The sequence below is a fragment of the Marmota monax genome, unplaced genomic scaffold (genome assembly GCF_021218885.2).
Source record: "Marmota monax isolate L192 unplaced genomic scaffold, Marmota_monax_Labrador192_F-V1.1 WCK01_AAM20220418_F8-fsc00040, whole genome shotgun sequence".
Taxonomy (NCBI): domain Eukaryota; kingdom Metazoa; phylum Chordata; class Mammalia; order Rodentia; family Sciuridae; genus Marmota; species Marmota monax.
The window spans coordinates 989,910-1,012,555 of record NW_026692782.1 but is presented as its reverse complement, the minus strand read 5'-3'; the positions used below and the strand labels follow the sequence as shown (position 1 = coordinate 1,012,555).

At 33.1% G+C, this 22,646-nt stretch overlaps 1 long non-coding RNA gene across 1 annotated transcript in view; it reads right to left on the bottom strand.

Moving 5' to 3' along the window:
- The window catches only part of LOC124094832 (uncharacterized), a 31,493-nt gene extending 16,636 nt beyond the window's left edge, over positions 1-14,857 (bottom strand). The window contains exon 1 of the long non-coding RNA XR_006852343.1: positions 14,646-14,857. This is a non-coding gene — a long non-coding RNA (uncharacterized LOC124094832). The remainder of the gene's footprint in view (positions 1-14,645) is intronic.
- Positions 14,858-22,646: the final 7,789 nt, after the last annotated feature.

Sequence of the window (22,646 nt, the reverse complement as noted above, 5' to 3'; positions counted from 1 at the left end):
TCTAAAACAAGAGGAAGATAGATAAACTCAGGGGAGGACAAAGGTGTATTTGCTCAACTGCTAACTGCTAAAACATCTTAAGATCCTACACAAACAACAGAGACCAACAGATTCTGAGACCTACGAAAGCAAAAGGACCAAGATGGAGCCCACCAACTATAAATTCCTTAAAACCAGCTGTAATTCAGACCTGTCCACCAGGCCAAGATGACCAAACGTTGCCCTTGTTTTGTTAGCTAATGTAGTCTGTCAAGACAGAACCGAGAGGTGAGACTTGGGCAGGACCTTCTAACAACCCCAATAAAAGCTGGGACACAGAACAGTGATCTGATGTTCTCTAAGAGGCTCCACTCTCTTCCTTTAACACCCTTTTTCTTCTAATAAACTTTGCTCTGCTCTTATTAAGTCTCATGTTTTGCTTGAAATCCTTTTCTGCAAAAGCACAAGAGCTGAGAACACAATCCAATTTCTGGTAAGATCGTCTCTTCATTATCACTTGGATGCACAAAACTTATTAATGTTTTTAATAGAATTGGGAGTCCAGAAATAAAACTTTATATATAGACACATTATTTTAACAAGGGTACCAAGATCATTCCAGAAGGAAGTTTTACCCAAAGCTTTGTCCTTGTTCCCAATGCCAATCCAATCATGAGGACACCGATTTGAGAAAAAAGAAAATGAAGTTTTATTGCTTTGCTAGCAAAGGAGAAGCACAGGGTCCTCCTGTCCCAGAGGGCATAATTCTGACCATCAGGGTTTTTTTAAAGTGGTGATTCAAAGGTTAAATTCAATGTGTTCTCTGTCCAGAGTTGTAATCCACTTGTTAATTTGGGAGATAGTCATATTCATCCCCACTATGAGGAGGTTGGCACAGCTCACCAAACAGAAGGTTTGCTTTTGCTCGATAGACACTTTTATTAAGTATGTCTTTCCTATAAGGTCCAGAGAAGAAATAGAGAAGAAGGAAGTCTCAAGGACTAAAGATATACAGGTTTTTTTCCTACTAAATAAACATGGTAGCAAATGAATATTACCCATAAATTATAGGACTCTTTTTCTTTCCCCCAGTGGGATGAAATGAAAGAGATGTGGGGCACATAGGGGTAGGTCAGAAATTTAGGAATTAGTCTCATGACAGCTTGCTCTATAGAGAGAGACATGAGGTCAGAGAACCATTCCACACATTAAGAGCATCTTTCATTATGCAAGCTACAAATACCCACAATTTAATGATTCTTACTGTCTCACTTTAAAGGTATTATTATCTCCTCTTTGAATGCCAAAAGTTATTAAAATGATGCAAAGTCATTAACATTAGGAAGAACGAAGTATGCTTCTTTCATTAATAACCAATGGTAATGAACTTCAGCAAAACCACAGAACTGCTTTAATCTTTATATTTTCATAGCACTAATGTAAATGTTAATATAAATTCTGTCCATGAAATTCCCATCAATTTTATCAACAGCCAACAGTCCATGTAATCAGAATACACTCTAAAGCCTTATAAACTCTAAAACTATTTCTCTATTTCTACTTCTGCAAAGCGAAGCACTTATTTTTACCCACTGAATAATCTTAAAGTAAACCAAGGATTTCCTTCTGAAAAACTTATCTACAATGTTCCTTTATGTGCTAGAATTAGAAGTTATAAAATAGAAAAATGAGAACAAAGCTTATCACTTCAGAAATTTACTTCATTTGTGCTACTGTGGGCTTGCTGCACTTTCCATAGGCCAACAATCTAGAAAGGAAAGGCTGATGGCAATAAGCAATTATGGACAAAGTTATTTTCAACTCCCAAATTGAGCTGAGCTGAGGCAGAAAATTTAGTTTCTATCCTGAGAAGTCATGATTTCTATCTGCACATCAGGGAGTGAAGGCTTTAAAGATGCCTCTATTTGAAATATTCACTTATTTAAAACTCATGCAATGCTAAAATTCTTGGTGTATTCTCTTTCTATACCCATTTTTATTTATTTTTTATTCTTTTTTTTAGGGGGGTGGTAGTGGGAATTGAACTCAGGGACACTCAAGCACTGAGTCATATCCCCAGTCCTATTTTATTTTGTATTTTATTTAGAGACAGGGTCTCACTGATTTGTTTAGGCCCTCACTAAATTACTGAGGCTGGCTTTGAACTTGCCATCCTCCTGTCTCAACCTCCTAAGCCACTTAGATTACAAGCATGAGCCACCACGCCTGGCTGTACTCATTTTTAGAAAGAAAGATAGCTGAGAAAAATTACTAGTCCTCATCATACAAAATCTTCATCATATGTATGAGCTTCTGTTTACAAATATGTTATGGTTTGAATATGAGGTATTCCCCAAAGGCTCCAGTTAACATAGGAATATTCAGAGCTGAAATTATTAGATCATGAAAATTGTAATATAATTATTGGATTGATACATTTGATGGATTATTAGCCTGAATGGACTGAGAGGTAATGATAGGCAGGTGGGGTGTGGCTGGAGGAAGTAGGTCACTGGGACTGGGACTGTGGTTTACATTTTGCCCCTGGCAGCCTGCCCTCTGCTTCCTGACTACCATGAAATGAGCATCTTCCCTCCACTATGCCCTTCCCCCATGATGTTCTGTCTCAACTTGCACAACAGAGCAATGGAATTAGCAGACCATTGACTGAACCCCTTAAATTACAAGCCTCAAGTGAACTTTTCCTCCTCCAAGTTGTTGTTGTCAGGTATTTGGTCGCAGTTTTAAACAGCTGACTAATACAAAACATAAATTGTTCGTATTCCTTTATCTGATTCTTGTAATTTATTGCTGTACATAAATCCAGGTCAAATTGAAAGAAATTGTCAAAAGATATGTTTTGAAACAGTTTGTTAAATTCTAAATTTAACACAGGCTGTATGACATTTATTATTTTCTTTACATTTTTGTGATTTTAACCCATTATTGATCATACTGCTTAACTTTTCATCAATTCTTATTTTGTTCATCCTTATGCTCATTTCTCTGTCCTCTTTTCTGTATTCGTGTGGAGAGAGAGAGAGAGAGAGAGAGAGAGAGAGAGAGAGAGAGAGAGAGAGAGAGGAGAGAGGAGAGAGAGAGAAAAAGCCTATGGATTAAACCATAAGACAAGGACCTGTTACATTTTTTGTTTTTCTTTCACTTCTTACTAAACATCATTTTATAAATCACTCAGCAATTCACTAATAATTTTGGAGGGCACTGATATTAAATGTTGTTCATAAATAAAGTTAATGACTGTATGTTATATCATTTATAATCAAAGGAATTTCCACTAGAATAACAAGGTAGAGCAATTAATAAGGGACTGTCATGGAATAATTGGCACTCCTGTACCATAGATCCTATTTGAATTTCAAAGAGTTTTCCATGAACATTTCAGAAGTAGATATTGAAAAATATTAGAAATGTGAATCAGTCCCTTCCTGAAAGAAAGCAAGATAGATAAATATTTTTTTAAAAAAACAGAGAAATAATACAAAATGAGATGGCAAAAAGAAAGTGAATGTCTCTTTTCAACCAATCACTTAAAATTCTCAAATAACAGTATTTAAAGCTACAGACTAACAACATGAATATTATTCACTAAAAATATTTCTTTTATAGAGAGTGAAGAAACTGAGGGTTTTTACCTTGTATTTGTCTCAAATGCAACTTTGTCTTTATTTGTTAACTTTCCTCCAGTAACTCAAACTATGGCATTAACATTTCAATAAGCTTACTTGATTACTAAAGAACTCGTTGAACTTTTGGAAAGCCTACAATAGATATTTACTTATAACTGTTCTCCAGTATGTTGGTAATTTTCAATATTCCATATATTACATATTGCTTGTCCAGGAATTATAGTTGAAATACAAATAAAGGAACAAAAAATAAAGTTATGAAGAAGTTAAAATTAAAATATGAGTACTAAAAAATATAACAGGAATCAGGTATAACTCACCAATTCTGACCCTTTACAGTTCTTGTCTCAGGCATTGTAACATATTTCCCAAGCCCTTGTCATCCTGTCTGTCCCAGATTATTAGGATGTCTGCATTTTTATAAACCACATGTGTTTATGTATCAATATTAAGAAACTAATGACTCAAAATCTGTCAGCATTACAATGCAGACATTAGCTCCATTTCTTAAAAAAAATGTTCTAATTAATTATGCATGACTGTAGAATGCATTTTGACACATCATACATAAATGGAGTATAACTTCTCATTCTTCTGGTTGTACATGATGTAGAATCACACGGTTTATGTAATCATATATGTACATGGGGAAATGATGTTTAATTCATTCTACTATCTTTCCTGTACTCATGCTCCTTCCCCTCCTCTGCCTAATGCAAAGTACCTCTATTTTTCCCTACCCCCCTTATTGTGAATTAGCATCAACAGCTTCTTTCCTTTTTACTTACCACAGTCTTGTACATTGAATAGCTATTTAGCTTCTAAAAAATGCTATGATGGTACAGCATTAATTACTACTCTGGAGACTTATTCCTTACTTGCTGAGACTTCTGTGTCCTCTGGGGTAACTTCTCAGTTCTGAATTATTTACAATTCTCAACTCCATATCAGTGCTGTGTTTTAAGTGTCTTTCACTTGGAGTAAATACTTTACCACATTATATCTCTAACAATAAAGACATTCCTGAATTTGTTTGACCATCTATTTTTTTAATTTTTTTTTAGTTGTCAATTGGTCTTTATTTATTTACATGCAGTATTGAGAATAGAACCCTGTGCCTCACATGTACTAGGCAAGTGCTCTACCACTGACCCATGACCCCAGCCCTTGACCATCTATTTTTACAAAGCTTTTACTGTAAATAATCAAATCTCCTATTTTAGTGCATTATAGTCCCTTTCTGATCAAATGTATGATCAAATGTAAATTTAAAAAAATAGGTATTAATAATCTACATGTTAGAAAATGCTCATTTTCTTTGTGAATTTTGTTAACTGTATTGGTAAAATGGATGAAATTAAATGTGTTATTTATAGTTAATATAAAGTTGTTGCTGAAACCAGGTTTTCTAAAATCATATTAATTTAGTAAACAGAATAAAATCACATTAAAATGATGAAAGTGGAACTATTATAATCTGTATAAAAATGTTCATGCTGAAACTAGCACTTAGCAGAAAATTTAGGTATATATGTGTAATATATATATATATATATATATATATATATATATATATACATGTTTATGTATAAAACAGTGTCCAAAGGGATTTTGATTTCTACATTATAGTGTACTATTAGTAAAATTTATATTTAATTCTGTTTTATCCAAAACCAAAACATTTTAAAACCTATTAATAACCTCGTGAGACCAATATGAAATGTATTAAACTATTAGTTTTATTGATTTTTTTTATTTTCCTCAGTGATTTGCAAGCTTCAGTCTTCTGGATATTATCTTTAGTTTTTTTCCATATACCATTTAAATGAAAATCAAATTAGTTTTTTGTGGGATTATCCTAAATATTAGCATCAATGTAAATGTTAAGTCTTTTTGGTAAGTTATAGTTTGTGTGTATAAGTAAAATTAATACAAACTATTAAAATAAATAGACAATTATACAAATTAAAGAGTTTTACCTATGTACTATGTAAATTATTCATGTGCAATTGAGAAAATACAAGTTTCAGGAAATGCTATGGGTGATTATAAATGATTTTTTTATCAGGCATACAAGAATGATGCATCAGCATTTATATACAGTCAACTAGGACAACATAGATAGTTCCATTTAAATGAAACACATTTAGCATTCTAGTTAATTTGAGGAAATGCCATAGGATATAAAATCACATCATTGTGTGACTCACAAACCAAAGAAGGACGTCCAGTAACGATGTTTTGCACATTAGGAAGGCGAACAACATTAATGAGGTCAGCAGAGCACAAGGTAGATAATTTCAAAGTATAAATCTACTTATCATCTAAGATCTAACAAAGCTTTCTTAGGCTCTGTATTTAAACATCCAAAGACACGGAGTATAGATTGCATGAGATGAATTGGCAGTTTATGAGAGCGTGGCATACTGCCTCATACATGCACACATGTCAAATTGAATATATCAATAATCAATTTCAAGAATTTAAGAAAAATAAAATTTATTTGTCAAATTTGTATCCTTTTAAGTAAAACTTAATGAAAAACAATTTGAAGTGCAAAAACATTTTTAAAGTACCAAAAATCAATATCCAATATCTTCAGGAAAGACCATATTCTGGAGTTTTTTCAACACATCAACTAAATAATAATAAAAAAAATGAATTCACCAAATCAAGAAAAATATTTGTGGATAAACTTATGGGCCTCTGCAATAAGATCCAACAAAGTTGGATTATATTCCAAATGTATTGTGATAGCAATTTAAATTTGGCAAATAACACCTTAAACAACTTTTAGATGCTTTCAAATGAGTCCCATTTTTTCCCCTCATAGCTCTTTTAGATCCCAAAATTTCCACAAATCTAATTCTATAGACTCTGATTATGCTTTTTGTTGTATAGTTTCTCACAATGAAGAGATCCTACTGACTTTATATGTGTGTACAGGTGCGCATGTATGAGGCAGTATGCTATGCCCTCATAAACTGCCAATTCATACAGCAAATAGTGCAACAGCTTTACTTAGAGTCACTTCATTACAGAGAAAAAGCAATTGTCATTTTTTCAAAGATTTTTCTGAGAATATAATTTTGAGCATAATTTTTTATTACAGAGAGATAAATTTAATGAATGCTCAATGCTATTTTTGATCTAGATATGAAATGGTTATAAAAATATTCTTAATTGTATAATATGATGAAATATAAGGATCAAAATTCAATTTCACAGCCATATGGAACTGGATTTTCAGCCATATAGTCTCAAAACTCCATAGTAATATGGAATATTAAAAATAATCAAACACCTCTAGCCATTGTAATGGTTCAACTAAAGACCTATTAGCTTCAAAATTTTTGTGTCAAAAATAATATTAGAAAATCAGACAAGCTAAGATTAATGACTACAAGAATAAAAAATAAAATAAAAATAAGTGTTATTTTTATATACATGTCTATGACAAAATAACAATTATAGTTTTAAACATTTATATTGACTACATGAAGTTGAATGATAAAAACATATCCCAAATGTATTTTGATAGCAATTTAAATTAGTTCTAATTTTTAAAGCAATAAATCAGGAATTTAGGTAAAGAAATGCCTTTTAAAAATAAATGCCCATAGATTGCCATGTTTTTTCTATCTTGATTTTGAGTGTTTATTTCTCACGTACAATTGCTTAGTGAAGACTTCAAGAATTCTTCAGTTGGCTTTTCAAAGTGAATATAAAATTAGAATCAAGAGAACTAAAATTACAATTTTCCCTTAGAGTTTCCTATTAGTAACTTTACATTCAAAATAATCAAATCAAATCTACATTACATGCCATTTCCCTAAATATTTTAATCATTTTAGTAGGGTGGAAAACGCAATGATGTTTGGCTTCACCAATAATTAAGATAAGCACATTCTTGTTGAAAATGTCTGCTTCCAAATATTCTTGACTCAAGATTATTTGAAATCTTTTAATTTGAAATTAGTAGGGTAAAGCAGTATTAAGATATCTGAAAAACTAACATTATATATTGCAAGTGGAAAGAAAGTTGATATTTTTCTTTAATTAGGGCCATCCTGTTTGTGATACTGACATCAATGTTCAGCTTGCAAATTGGACTTTATCACTGGCTAGAAATAAAAAATCTAGCATGTTTAATATCACATAATTATAGGATTTGAAGTGGGAAAAAAGGAATTATCCAGGCCAACTTCTATCTTTCTTTAGAAGAAGGAATGCAAACAAAATGTATATGTAAAAGCTAATCTAGGTTCTATTTTATAGTACATCTGCATTGATTTTTGGCTTCTGTGTCTTTTCTAAATTTTTTTTTCTGAAACCATCCTCATCTTCTCACTGGAGGAAATGAAACCTTTGTTACCCTTTGCCTCTCTTCTTTCCCAGAACCTGGAGCAATTGCAACGTTATCTCTGTCTTATCTTTATCCCAAGGAAAACATTTTTTGAGATTAAACGAAAAACAATCAAAATTTCTTGAAGACGTAGTAGAACGATAGGGAGAAGGAGAAAAAATGGCACAAAAGGGTATTGTGCTAGAAGAATCCATCACCTATGCTTTAGTGTTTTCTAAGAAAACCTAGTGGCTTCAATTCCTACCAACATCTTTTGAACATCTAAGTCTTTATTAGCCATGTTCTTCATCATCAACATTGTTTATACTTTCAATGTTCTGAGAATCCTTTTTTAATATGGCAGTGATTGAAACCCACAGAAAAAGACAATTCTGCTGTGAGCTACTGGGGCAGGTGCTGGAAAATATGTATTTGGAAGAGGCAAAGAAATATAATGGAAGGTAGAAATGAACAGCTTTGGCATCCAAGATAATAACAGGTAATGCTTACTCTGCCCCAGCACTATGTTCAATGCCTTTTGTATTCTGATTTATTTAATCATTGTAATAACTCTAGGAGACAGGTAAGAGGAATGTACAAATGCTAAGTAGTTTAAATTTAACTTAATCCAGTTTTTAAAGAATTTTTGATGGACCATGGCTTTTTATAGCTATATTTACTTTTTTATCTTGTAAAAGGCTAATTTCAAACTTCTTCAAATGTGAAATTAAGCTCAAAGCATCAAAATTAGACATTGAAAATATGAATTATGTGTTAAGGAACTACAATAAAAATCTGGTCTAATTTAATATACCTCATATGTTAATTTTCAAGTTGCACACATTGTTCTTTTTCAGAGAATATCCTCAAATATAGTTCCTCAAAATACTGCCAAGGGAACATTTCAGGTAACAGTTTTTGTGTATGTGGAATATAAGTTTTTATTTACCTAAATTAACTCTAGACAAGCATTTTATTTTTACTATGTATAATACAAGCATATAATTCAAGAATCTTATGATGCTGAAAGATACAACACTCATATATGCAAATAATCAACACTACTTTCTAGGTATGAAACTAATGTGTCTTGAAGAGATCTTCAATATCTATTTAAACACTTCTAAGAAAGTAAAGTTGTTTGTTTTTCTGAAGATTGATTTTCTTCAATTCCTCTCAAATAGCTAAACCTATAAAATCAGTAGAGTCTTACTTCACACTCAATATAATAGATAACACTTGAAGTTTTTGAATTTTTCCAGTCTGGTTTACACTTGGCCTTAAAACTACTGAATCAATTGAATCAATGAATACAGCACTAGTTTTATATGTTAGACCACTGTGAAAAGTAAATGAAACCTAAATGTAATTTTGAGAAGAGGAAATCAGAAAAGTTTAAAGAAGATCAGCTTCAAAGAGAAGATGAAAGGAATCTGTATAAACCTTTCTATATGGATGATTAGTATATTTGGGTAATTATGTTCCCAGAAAAATACATAGATTCTTATCCTTGGCTTGACATATGACTATAATGTATTTCTGAAACCATTGCTTCACCAGGATCCTGAAGTAGTAAATACTATGAGGCAAGATTTGCAATTTTAATTTTAAAATCAAATTGTATGTGAGTAACATATATGAGAATGCAGATTTTTATCCCACATTTACATTTTATATTGAAAATTCTTTGCTTCATATTCCCATTCTCCTGCCCCTGACTCTTCCTTGTTCGTTCCCTTTCCTTTTCTGAACATTCGGGTGCTAAAGCCTTTAGGAAGGTCAGAGTAAGGTTAGCATGCACATCTGGTTTGTGAAGAGGAAGTATGATGGTGCAAAATAGGTTATCAGAGTCCAGGAAAGGTAAGAAGAAGTGAACAGGAAAAGGCCCCTTGGCCTAGGGTCAGAGCCTGAGTTAAAGAGGATTTCCATGCAGAGGGGAGTGAGGTGCAAGTTGTGAGAAAACACTAGGTTGAATGGGGTGTCAGCACTGAGGTGAGACTGTAAGGGTTTGTTAGTATGAGAAGATTAAGAAAGGTGTCCATGCAAAATGGGAAACTGACATGGAGTTTCCAAGCCTGGTGTGTCACAGATAGCATCTATGCCAGGGAGAGAATGATGTGGCAATAGGAAATTATTTACATCAGGGCAACTAATCAAATGGGTACATACCTTTGATAATATGTGGAAAAAGATTTCTCATCACCAGAGAAGGGATTCACAAATACCAAAAGGAAAAATATATAATAAATCTCCTGGTCTTAAATTAGAATAGTCATCATTTTTGTATGTAAGAATTGATGCACAAATTAGTAAAGTTTCCTATATATGTGTTTGTGTGCATACACATAAATACATACCTTTGCTGTCTGCTAGAGGATCTCGAATCAGTGGCACTACAATACAGATGAGCACACCCAGCACATACAACTTGGTTTCTAAACACCAATGATCCTTGGAATGATGGTAGGTTCCATATTGGAGAAAGGAAAAGATAAGGTAAACACAGAACAACTTGTTGATCCAAAAACTAGAAATGTGCTCAAAGCACCAAGGGTTCATCAAAAGTAAATAAGAACAAATTTTGAAAAACTGGAGAAATCTGGGATAGATTGTGTATCAAAATAAAGAATTAAAATAACATATTTTAATACCTTAGTAAGATCTCTGTATTTAAGACTTTATTGCTTTTATAGCTGAGATATTCTCCACTAATATATATACATATTTTCTAACTAGCTATTGTCTCAATATATAGGGATTCAATATCTACATTAGTTTTAAAAGTTACTATGTTGTATTTTAGCTGGGTTTTTTTTTTGCTTGCTTTTAAATATAAATTATATGTCCTTTTCAAAATAGAGGTAATTTTATTTAAATAGAATAATTCAAATAATTTTATTTAAAAATCCAATATAGATAAATATTTTGTCTTAACTAATTTCTTTGGCTAATGATGGGAGATACTCCTCTATAGGTCTCTCGTGCTCCTATACATCTTACTGCTTATGTTACAAAGGTCCTGAGTGTCTGATAATTTTCTCTGATTATTTTGCAGAAATTCCTTTAAAAGATAGGAATTTTTGTCTATTTTTCAGGACAAAAAATAGGCTTGCTTGTCACCTACTATTAAAAGCAATATACTCTCTATACCAAGTGTTCTTCATATACACATTTATATACGAAATACTCATGTTGACCAACATGCAACACCTCCCAACCCCTAATGGATCTTAGAGTAACTTATATCATGCAGCTTACCATGCTATAGTAATACAGTTCTTTTTATTTATTTCGTAAGTTCTGTGTCTATTCCCAAAATGCATATAACAATAGCAGACTAACTTATTAGCTTGTTAGTAGTGTAAAATCAAGCCCAGATCCAACAGCTAATACCTTCAGTATAGTTTTAAATATTGCTGGTAACAGCATTTTATTTTACTGATATTAGAGGGAATGGCTCATTAAATATGATTTTAGATTTTGTGTTGATACACAAAAAATTAATCATATTATGGAATTATCCACTATATTTTTTTATTATTTTTACTCTGAATGTATTTGAATTATACCAATTGCTTTTTAGCATCTGTGGCATTCATCATAAATCCCATTATAGTGGGACAATTAATGTAAGTTATATTAAAATATTTCCTAATACTGAAGCATTCTTGCATTTCGGAAGTAAATTTCACTTTGTATGATGCATTACTTTTAAATGTGCTGTTGCATTCTGTTTGCTTATATTTCATTTAAGATTATTGCATAGGTATTCATGAGTGAAATTGTTCTTTAGTTTTATTCTTAGTACACTCTTTATCAGGCTTTAGTATCTTTGATGACAGAGAAAAGATGCAGAAAAATATTTCAGGCCTTTATAGAACATAATGACTAAAGGTAAAGATGATAGATTTGTGGAATAAATTAAAACTGAAAGGATAATGAGAGTTTGAAATACACTTGCTGTAACTACAGAATGTTGGATGTCCAGTTTATGAATTTTTGTATAAAAAGGACCTGGGATAGCAAACATTTTTTGGAGGAAACTACTTCCTAAAATTGCTTTTCATTATTTATTTATTTATTTGGTTGGGGGGAGTACCCAGGGTTGAACTCAGGGGCATTTGACCACTGAGCCATGCCCCCAGCCCTATTTTGTATTTTTGTTGAGAGGAAGGGTCTCACTGAGTTGCTTAGCACCTCACTTATGTTGAGGCTGGCTTTGAACTCATGATCCTCCTGTCTCAGCCTCCGAAGCCATGGGGATTACAGGTGTGTGCCATGATGCCCAGGTTAAAATTGGTTTTTTTGAGATCATTCAAGATAATATATTTTTAAACAATTTTCCTTATGGGAGGAAAATTAAGTCATCAGCATGGGAATCTATACCATGTAAAATCAAAGCCCTTAAGAAACCACATTATTTTGTTAAAGTTGCAATTAAAATACCAATATAGTCTTTCCCCAAATGTTACAGAAACTACATTTTTTTTGGCCAGGCTTTTTAACACACATATACACCTTCATCCATCTCTTGCCCTGGACATTGCTATTCCTGATGTTGTTTTTCCCTTCACTGTTTCGAAACTTTACACTGTATCATCTGAAGGTTATTGTTCCTCACCAACAGAGTGGCCTGTATTTTCCACACTTTCTTAACAACTCTTCTTTGGCCTGCATGTTCTGCCAGTCCCCTTGTTCTTCTTTGAAAAATTTGCTCCCCCACTGGAACCTTTCATTAGAAGAACCCTGTGTGATTTGCGGACTGTCTTCTGGCTTCTCATTGCGCCTCCTTCCTAAAACCACCAGCCCTCAAGTTGATAACCTCATATCTTGTCATCACCTCTCCCTCTGTACTGCAGTCATCCATGCTCCCTCCTCCATTTAGGTATATTAATCCCTATTTTAATCTCATTTTTAGTATTAATCCAATTATAATTCTTGATGGGATTTTGGTGATCCTCCGACAACCCTGGCCTTTAAATTTCTAGACATCCTTTACTTTAATATCTTTTCCTCTTCCCAGACCACTAGTTCACTAGCTCCCCACCTGCTCCTACTTTCATGTCCTAGATATTTTTGTCATTACCAAAAAGCTCAGCAGATTCAATTTTAAGTATTTTGCTCTCAGTCTGCTTCTTTATTGTATCTTTTGAGCACAACTCCAAATTGCTTAAACCTCTTAGGAGCTCCAATAAAATGAGTCCTATTGAAGTTTCTTTGTCTCACCCCATGCATGCCCTCATTTTCCTTTCTTCCTTCCAGTGCAGTTTTCACAGTTCACTTTGTATCACAATTTTGCAAACACAAACAACCTCCTTGCTTCTTTCAGTCCTTTCAAATATTGGCCTAGAAACATCCCACCCTGGTTAAAATCCAACTTTCTACCTACTCTATAGCACCTCTAAATTGCTAAATGTAGCTGAAGAAACAAAAATTGCAAAATAAAACTCTGTGGTCTCATTTCAAATTTATGATTTCTTACCTTAATTGGGCTCTTAGTGTTGCCTAGAAATCCTACTTCATTTCCTTCGGTTTTTACTTCCCCACTTTCCTAGATGACTTTCTCAAACCTTGTCTTTACAGGAATACTTAACATACCATCTCTCTTCCTCCGTCTCTGCTGATAACCAAACTCTTATTTCATTGAAAAAAGAAACAGAATTTTTAAATACCCTTAGGAGCATATAGATCTACCTACTTCCATCTGTGCCATCTCCTCTGTCTGTCTCTGTTTTATTATGAATGAACTCTCTGCAGACCTTCACAGACAAATGCAGCCTACCTCTTCCCTTGTGAACTAGGTCCCATCCATTTTCATGTCCTCAATTATGTTGCTTCAATCATTCTGTAATCTCTCTTGTCTGATCAGTTTTTCCTCTCTTCTTGAATGTTCTTATCATAATAGAAATACAATGCAATATTCCAGTTACTTTTAAAGAAATCCCTTGACTCTATATTTCCGTCCCTCTACTCCCTACTGTTATTCTCACATTTGAGCAGCAAACTCTCTAATTTAATCTTCTAGACTCACTCTCCCAAATTATATTCTTTCCCTTACCTCATTAACGAATTTAAAACAAGCTTTGTTCCCATCAATGCAGCTAAATAAGCTTATCATTGACCATTAGTTTCCTAAATATAATATTATTTGACCTATGAGTGATATTTAAGAGCCTTTTAAATTTTTCACTTTTTTCAATGCGAGGGATTGAACCCAGGTCTTGAAGTAAATACTCTACTAGTGAGCTACACCCTCAGCTTAATGTTTAACATTCTTACTCTGTCCATTCTCTAGAATAATTTTCTTGATTTGGCTTCCAGCAAGTTTTTAATTGACATGTGCCAACATATGCTCATTCATGCTTAGAAAGTTGAAATTAATATTCTTGACTCTGAATTCTCCTTATTTTGTATATTTTAAGAGGTACATGTGTATGTTGGCCTTATTCCTGTCACCTTGGATGATACTTGTGGGTTTCCCTTGCTGATTTCATCTCATCTCTGTTACCAACCTGCTTTAGAATGTCTAAACTAATATCCTAGCTGATATCATTCAACTACCTTGGTTTAAATACCTTCTGTATGCTGCTACATCTCATATCAGGAAGGATTCAAATAAAACAGAAGCAAAGACACAGAATCCCATAGAGTCATAGGACAAGAGATTCCCCTACCTGCTGCTCTTATAATCTTCCCAATCACCATCAATAACCACCTATCCTCTCCATTGTTCAGACCAATATGAGAAGCATTCATTGATTCTTCTCATTTTCTCCTTTATCATGTTCCATGCAGGGACAAATTGTGTCAGTTCTATCTCCACAGTCTCTTCAGAATATAAATGCCTGTCTTCAACACTGCTACCACTCTGGAACAAGCCACTATCACCAATGCTTGTTGTGTAGTTTATTAAATACTTTTATCCTTCTCTGTGAATTGCTTTTTCTCAATACTGATCTGATACTTTTGCAATATTGGTCAAATGATGACATCCAATACGATCAAAATTTCCCAATAGTTTAAATTTACTTCTAAACTGCAATGTCCTTGGATCGGTACACAAAGCTAAATTATGTAGGTCACTTAACCCTCTGAAATTTGCTTCTTTTATATGTTTTCAAGAGTCATGAATGTTAAGTCATTGGGAAAGACTCCATTTGTTTTTAATTACTGTAGTCAATATTTTGTGTGTAGGGGCTGGGGATGTGGCTCAAGTGGTAGCGCGCTCGGCTGGCATGCGTGCGGCCCGGGTTCGATCCTCAGCACCACATACAAATAAAGATGTTGTGTCTGCCGATAACTGAAAAATAAATATTAAAAAAACTCTCTCTCTCTCTATCTCTCTTTAAAAAAATATTTTGTGTGTATATATATTCCATTATATATATCCATTTCCACCGTGTTCATTTATATTTTATCATTTTATTATAAAATTATTGTACTCTCCATTTACTTAAGTATAAGCTTCATATCCTCAGGCCACTAGACAAAATACCATAATATCCACAGCATTTTGGCCACTGAGAATATACTCCAAATTTAGATATATCTATACAAAGGGGAAGTGATTCAATAAAATATCTAATTATTTTAACCATTTAGTATCATTCTTTTTCATCAGGATAGAGAAAAGCTTCAGTTTATTTCCCATGGAAGCTAACATTCTCTGGGATTTATAATGAAGGATATGAGAGCATGGGTGCATATATACATACTCATATGTATGTAAAAATATGAGTTTCAGCTCAAGAAATACTAAACTTAATTTCAACTTTCTAAAAATAAGCCTATCTTGACATATGTCATTTCAAAAAATATTGGTTTACCTTGGGCTAAGTTCATATGGGGTGAAAGGGAGAGAACTCAGAGGTCTAATAAAGAATAAAAATAATTAAGAATTCTAGAATAGTATAACCTTTTCAACCACATTATGCAATAGCTATGCATGCCAGAAAATGAGGTAAAGTTTATTAAAATTGGAACTGAATTAGGAAATCTATCTTCAATATTAATTTGAAAAGATATTATAAAATCAAGAGAGTTAATAATACTGACTTTTTAATTTTAATATCACATATATGTAGGAAAAAATAAGAGAGAAATTCAAATATCTCTATCTTTTCTGAGAGAGCAAAACCCTTTTGATTATGATAATAGAATCTAGGAGGAAATGAAGTCCTGGAATCTGGAAGCAGAAGCTGTTAAAATAACTATATAGCCATGAAATAATCAATACAAGTTTTTCCAGCTCAGAGTAACTGTGGATGATTGTTTTCCTAGATATTATGCTGCATCAACTTGTCTTGCAAAGAGATATTTTAGCCATTTCAGGCTTTCTCTGTTTTTGTTCTGAAAGAGGATTTATTTTGTCTGAATTTATTGCCCTTACTTTAAGGGGGTAGGATTTAAAGTTTTATGTCTTCACCCCAAAGGTAAAAGTGTTAAAACTGACCTTTGAATATGCATAGTGGCATTTAGATTATTATATTATTATTAAAATGAACTCTAATTTCATATGTATTATGAGACCATGACCTTTTTTATATTAGTGGTATAATGCTTTCAGAAAAGAAAAATACTAGCTGTCTCAAACTTATAAGTGACTATCAAATATAAGATGCGAATTGCTAGCTCATTCTCTTTTCACATGGGAGTACAGGTTGTACCAGAACATTTACTGATCTAATAGAAAGTCAATAAATGTAAGTACATCAGAGAGCTACTTGTAATTCCACATATCTTATGAAACTGAAATGAAGGTGTATTAACAATGGTGCATCTAATATCTAGAACATGTATGAGTTTTCATTAAATTGTTTAATTAAGATGTATTTGTCCCAGCACATACACATATAATTAATAAGTTACTACTTGAGTAGTTTCCATAAGATTGATGGGATTTTGCATATGTTTCATAGAGGAAATACAAAGATGGTTGTTTTTAAGAAAACCTACCATGTGGTATAACATGTAAGTTCTGAAAAGTGACATGTTCATTAGGGACAAAGCACTTCTAAGAGAGAGTGTTTAGGAGATTACTAGAGGGAAGTTGCTCTTTGTTCCCTTGATCTTCAATTCCAAAGACCTCACTACTACAACTATAGAAAACCTATAACTCTTATCTCTGAAACAGTATTTTTTTCAATCTAGTTCATGGCTCCTGCATCCTCTGCCTGCTCCTAATATATTTGTATTTGTTTGGAGTTTGTAAGAACCCTATTAGTCATATGTCTCTAACTTCTGAAAATATGACATTATTGTGAAAATTATGTAAAATATCAGGCAGGCATAAAAATAAATAAACAAAAATGTAATGCTAATAATTTAATATCAAAAGTTGTGGCTGTACCAATAAACAGAACTATAGTAGAGTCAATATACTGCCATCCTAAGCACAGAACAGGGTAAAATATAGGTTTTCTATGAGTCTGAACCACCCCAGAAGAAGAGTGACTATGACTGAGATAGTCAAGATATTCATGCTCTCTTCTCCTTCCAAAGTCATTAGTCTGATGGAAGAAGAGCTGAAAGAAAAGAAATAGGTTGGAGTGTTTTGCCAGATGACCTCTCCCCAAGGGGAAGGAAACACTAGCAGTTGGAGAAATTTTTCTACCTGCCTACTACCAAGAGTGTCTCCCAGGTTTTCAATCCAACTTTTGGTTCCCTCATCCTCCAAACTCTGCATCTGGAACAATGACATTTAGACCCATAGTTTTGACTATTATTAATATGTTTATAGTTACTAAATAATTGTTTTTCATAACTGTATTCCACAATGAAATTCAGATGTATGTATCTGAATGACAACATGACAAATTAATTTTGATTTTTTTCACGAATAATTTAAACAAATCTAGAATGACCATCCTCATGAGTTCTTAAAATACTCACACTAATCCTCCTGTTATTCCCAAATCCTACATTTTTACTATACAAATTACAAATCTTTTTTCCTCATGGCACATGTACTAAAACACAAACTACTGATTGTATATTTCAGGTGTTGCTAACAATTCCCTTTTCCACTCCTACTACTTCAAACTCTAGAAGTGCTCTTCACTTCTAGAGTTTCGAGATAATTTTTATACTTCTATATAGCATATGAAGATGTCACGAACAGAGTCATTAACCATCTCACTTCTATCCAGAAGCATGACAGAATAAGAAATTACCAGCTACACAATATTAAACATATGTCTTATTCATTGTTTAGTCACTGTTAGTAAATCAAATTGAAACCAGTTTAATTTAAAGAATTGCACATGAGGAACAAAAAGTATCTAGAATCAAACATCATTTCTGACAAAAGATGGTTTAGAATGGGGCCCAATGCCATGTGACAAGCTATTGCTGCAACCAAAAGACAGATAGTTATCTGCAGAAATTACCTGACTAGTGCAATATGGTGTTTGCTTTATTTGGACACAATTAAGCAACCTTCAGCCTGGGATTGATTTTGGGGTCAGTTACGAATATTGGCTAAGTCTCAGTTCCTTATCTATAAGTATTCTGCAACCTGTACATCAAGTTATCTTGCACTTCCCTACATATGGAGGCCCTTTCAGACAAACCCATTGTTTAGCTCAGAGGATGGTGGATTCCAGTTCAACACTACAGTTCATTGACATTGGGCAATAAACTAACCTTTCTAAATATCACTTTTTGCTATCAAATAGTGCTTAGATTGAATAGTATTTAAATTGCCTTTCAGTTTTAACATTTTGGAAATGTCTGCAGCTAAGTAGTTTTAAAATTGCTGCCAATGTACCACACTGAAGGATAATTAAGCCAAAAATAAAAAATAATTTTAAAAAACACAGCCAATGGATCTAGAAGCAAACAGAAATACTTTCTCACCCTCCTTATTTTTGTTCACAATAACAGAAGTAAAGTATTTTAAGGAAATTTGAAATTTACTTAGCATAAGTACTTATCAATTATTTGACTCTCTTCTATCATATTCCTGACCAAGTGTCTTTCATTCAATGAAATCCCTACTGAAAACGTACCCAAATACCAATTTAAATCTTTAGCTTCTAGTGAAACATAAATTTTTATTCAGTTTATTCCATAGTTCTACAATAAGACCATATTCAATTATTGTTACTCCTATTATTCAGGATATAGATATAAATGAAAAATTTTAAACCATATGATGCACACCATGGAGGACTTTTATCATTTTACTATCACCTATCACTTTATTTGTGGGAGGTATCTGCTCCAGAATGCATTGTGAGAAGGCTTTTTCTTCTGAATATAATTTATCCCCTGCAGAACCTGGCACATAGAAGGTATTAATTTTATTTAATGGTGAATAAGAGTTTAAATCTGAAAATGGCTAGAGAAACATTTTGTAAATGTTTAAATCACCAATCAATGTGCGGTGGGGTAAGTAGGAGGAAGGTAGCCTTCTGGCTTGCCACAATTCTCTTCTGATTCATCCAGGGCCTTCTATTCATTTTCAGGAAATTGGTCCTATTATTTTCCAAGAACGAGCATAGCATGTTAGTTCCCAGATTGTTCTTTCTAATTCTATTTAATCAACCTGAAATTGATGAAAGTTATTCACAGTTCTGGTGGTAGTGGATTTTTTCCCCTTGATTTTTAGTTTTCTATAACTTTGTGGATTTTGATCATTTGACATCTTTATAGGTACTTAATGAGGAATCTAAAGAAGCTGCCAGGAAGATGTCATTTTCAAAGTGTGCAATTCTAATTTAACATTAGGATTCTTTATTTGAGCCAAAGCAACATATTCTGTTTGATTAATACCCATGACCGCTTATTTTGATTGATAGATGCATTAGACATGTAAAAGCAGTTTTAATCTATAATAATAATCATGCTAGATATATTATTGTACTGAAGGAAATTTTTTTCTTAAATCTAGGAAAAATTCACAGTCCAATGGAACATCAAAATAATGATAGGGCAGTTTTGAAAATAGAACATCAAATCAGTATGTTTTAGATTATGCTATTTTTTAAAAAATGATTTTTAAAAAATGCTTTCATACAAAAATTGGGAAACACATGGATCAAAATTGAAAGCACCCTTCCATATGCCTTCTGGGACAGTAGAATACTCCATGGGAAACTCCAGCTTCTCAAAACACTAAGTGCATCTTAGGTGAGAGGTTGCCATGACAGCACATAGGGCAGCAGGTTTTCCTCTCTGCAAAGATCACATGACTTGCTCATCTTTCACTTAAAAGCTACTGACCAGGCTTCTGCCTTCCAGAGGGGTAATTCTTTGTTCAATTGCATTAGCACTAAAAATCCAGAGAGCAAACAGCTTGCCCACTGAATCCTCAAACATGATTGGATTCGATCCAAATAAGGTTGGCAGGACTCAGTCACAAAATGTGGAGAAAGTGACCAGAAGCAGCACTTTATAATTTTGATGAAAATGTACTTGAAATATGTTCCTCATGATATCAAATATCACACACAGAAATTCTACTCAAAATACAGGAAATATGTGTTATCTTTATCTTTACAGAAATAAAAGACATTTAAAATTATGTTCAATTTATGGTTATGTATCTTGGTATAAATATATTTAATGTTGAACATGTATGTGCACTTCCGATTCCCTACCATCTAGTACACTTTAGTCCTGTTTGTGTTCACTGTCAACTGACACAGAAACAGCCAATTCTGCAACTACCTATTATTTATCAAAATGAAGCCCAATCTTGAGTTATTAGCAATATGTCTTAATCAGATGATATTAAAACAAAACAGGGAATATTAAATAATAAATTTAGCCAAAATGAGAGATTTAGAATATTGGCTCTACAGAGATAAGAAAAAGTAGATACTATAAGCATTGAAGACTCAAGATTTCTCCATTATGGTAGTACATTTTTTCCAGCTTGCAAGTATTAAAATTACTTATCTTTGCATTTGTAGTGCTATCATGCTAAAGCTTTCAACTAATGTGGGAAGCAGACACAGAAGTCCCTTGAGGAGATTTCTGAGTTTCCACAGAAGCTGTTTTGGCTAAGAAGACCCTCACTGTACCTTTCCACATTTATAAGTTTACGATTATTTGGGGGAAAAAATCTGCTTAAAAATCCAAATTGGAAGAAAGTAGGTCTTTCAATGATGAATATGTACTGAGAGCACAATTATAAATGAATTTCTTAATCACTCTTATTTCCCACCACTCATTAAAAGTATTAGACTACTGACTGAAGCTGTTACCACATTCTGGATTTATAAGATGAAATTGAATAGATACAGGAAGTGTGTGTGTGTGTGTGTGTGTGTGTGTGTGTGTGTCTTTATTTTTACATATACAATACACTTTGATAAATTTAAACAAATTAAAATTTATTCCTAAAATTTAAAATACATTTCTACAAGTTCTGTAAACTATTTTAGGTTTCCTATAAAGACTCTTTATAGTCTACTGAATTTTCTTGGAATCAAGGATACTTTTACTAATCTCATAAATGTATGGATTATATTCCATCAAGATTATATATTTTGTATATAATATTGGGTTTCATAGCCTATGAAGCTTCTTTGTAAATTTCCTCTAACCCCATTGACTGAAATTAAGATACCCTATGGTAGGATAAATGTACAGAAAACAATTTAGAATATCTTCTCCATTTCAGGTGCTCTAAGATGAAACATGTCTTTGAGTCTGCCTCCTGATAACTACCTTAAAACAACCAATACATCAATGATAGGCAAAAAATAGAAGACAACTTATTGCCTACTGATCACACAATTTGATCAACATGTCTTCTACCAATTCCACTGATCAGCCTTTTCTCCTGCCCCTAACAGAAAGCCATGACTGCCAGAACTATTTGAGCGTCACAGAACTTTAATAAATTTGACAGTGTGACATGGAGCTAGAAGCAGGATATCTTCTCCCAAAACAACTGTGTAAGATTGTAAATTAGGCTTACACATTCTGTGGATGTTATCAGAAGACAAGAGACCCACTAACTTAGACATGATGGACTCCATCCCTAAGGGAAATACTTCTGCAAGAAAACTAGTATAGTTGCACTTGCTGCTCCAGTACCATAAGAGGATGCAGCTAGCACACATACTGGCTCCACCACAGGAAAGAAACCCTGAGTTTATGGAAACCAGTGTAATAGACCCTAATTATTGTATAATTCTACATCTATATATAGTGCTACATTCCTGTGATACATTACCTCACCACTCAGGCTTCCACCTGCATACACAATCCAGTTGCCACATGAAAGAACCTGAGGTTACAGTCTTGCAACTTTTGCACACTCGGCAAGGAATACAGGGGTGCAAGATGTCCACGATGAACTTCCTCCCCAAAATATGATGTAATAAAATGCATCAACACTTGGAAAATTTGCAATATTCAGTGAGCCAAAATTTTTCTTTGTGACCAATGTATATCACAGGATCATGCATAAATAAAACAATCTACTCAAAGTGTCAAATGGATCTGTGAATTTTAATAGAGCATAATAAAATGTATCTTTTATATGTTTACATATTAACACTGCATTTAAGCCTTAAGTAACTACCACTGGTCAAAGAAACACAGCCATAATTATCTTACAAAGTTAAAATATTTTCCCTTTCCAACAATCTATTGTGAGGGAAATTAAATGGGATAAAATATCTTATTTTTGTATTGGGAAGCCCATTATTCTTAAGATA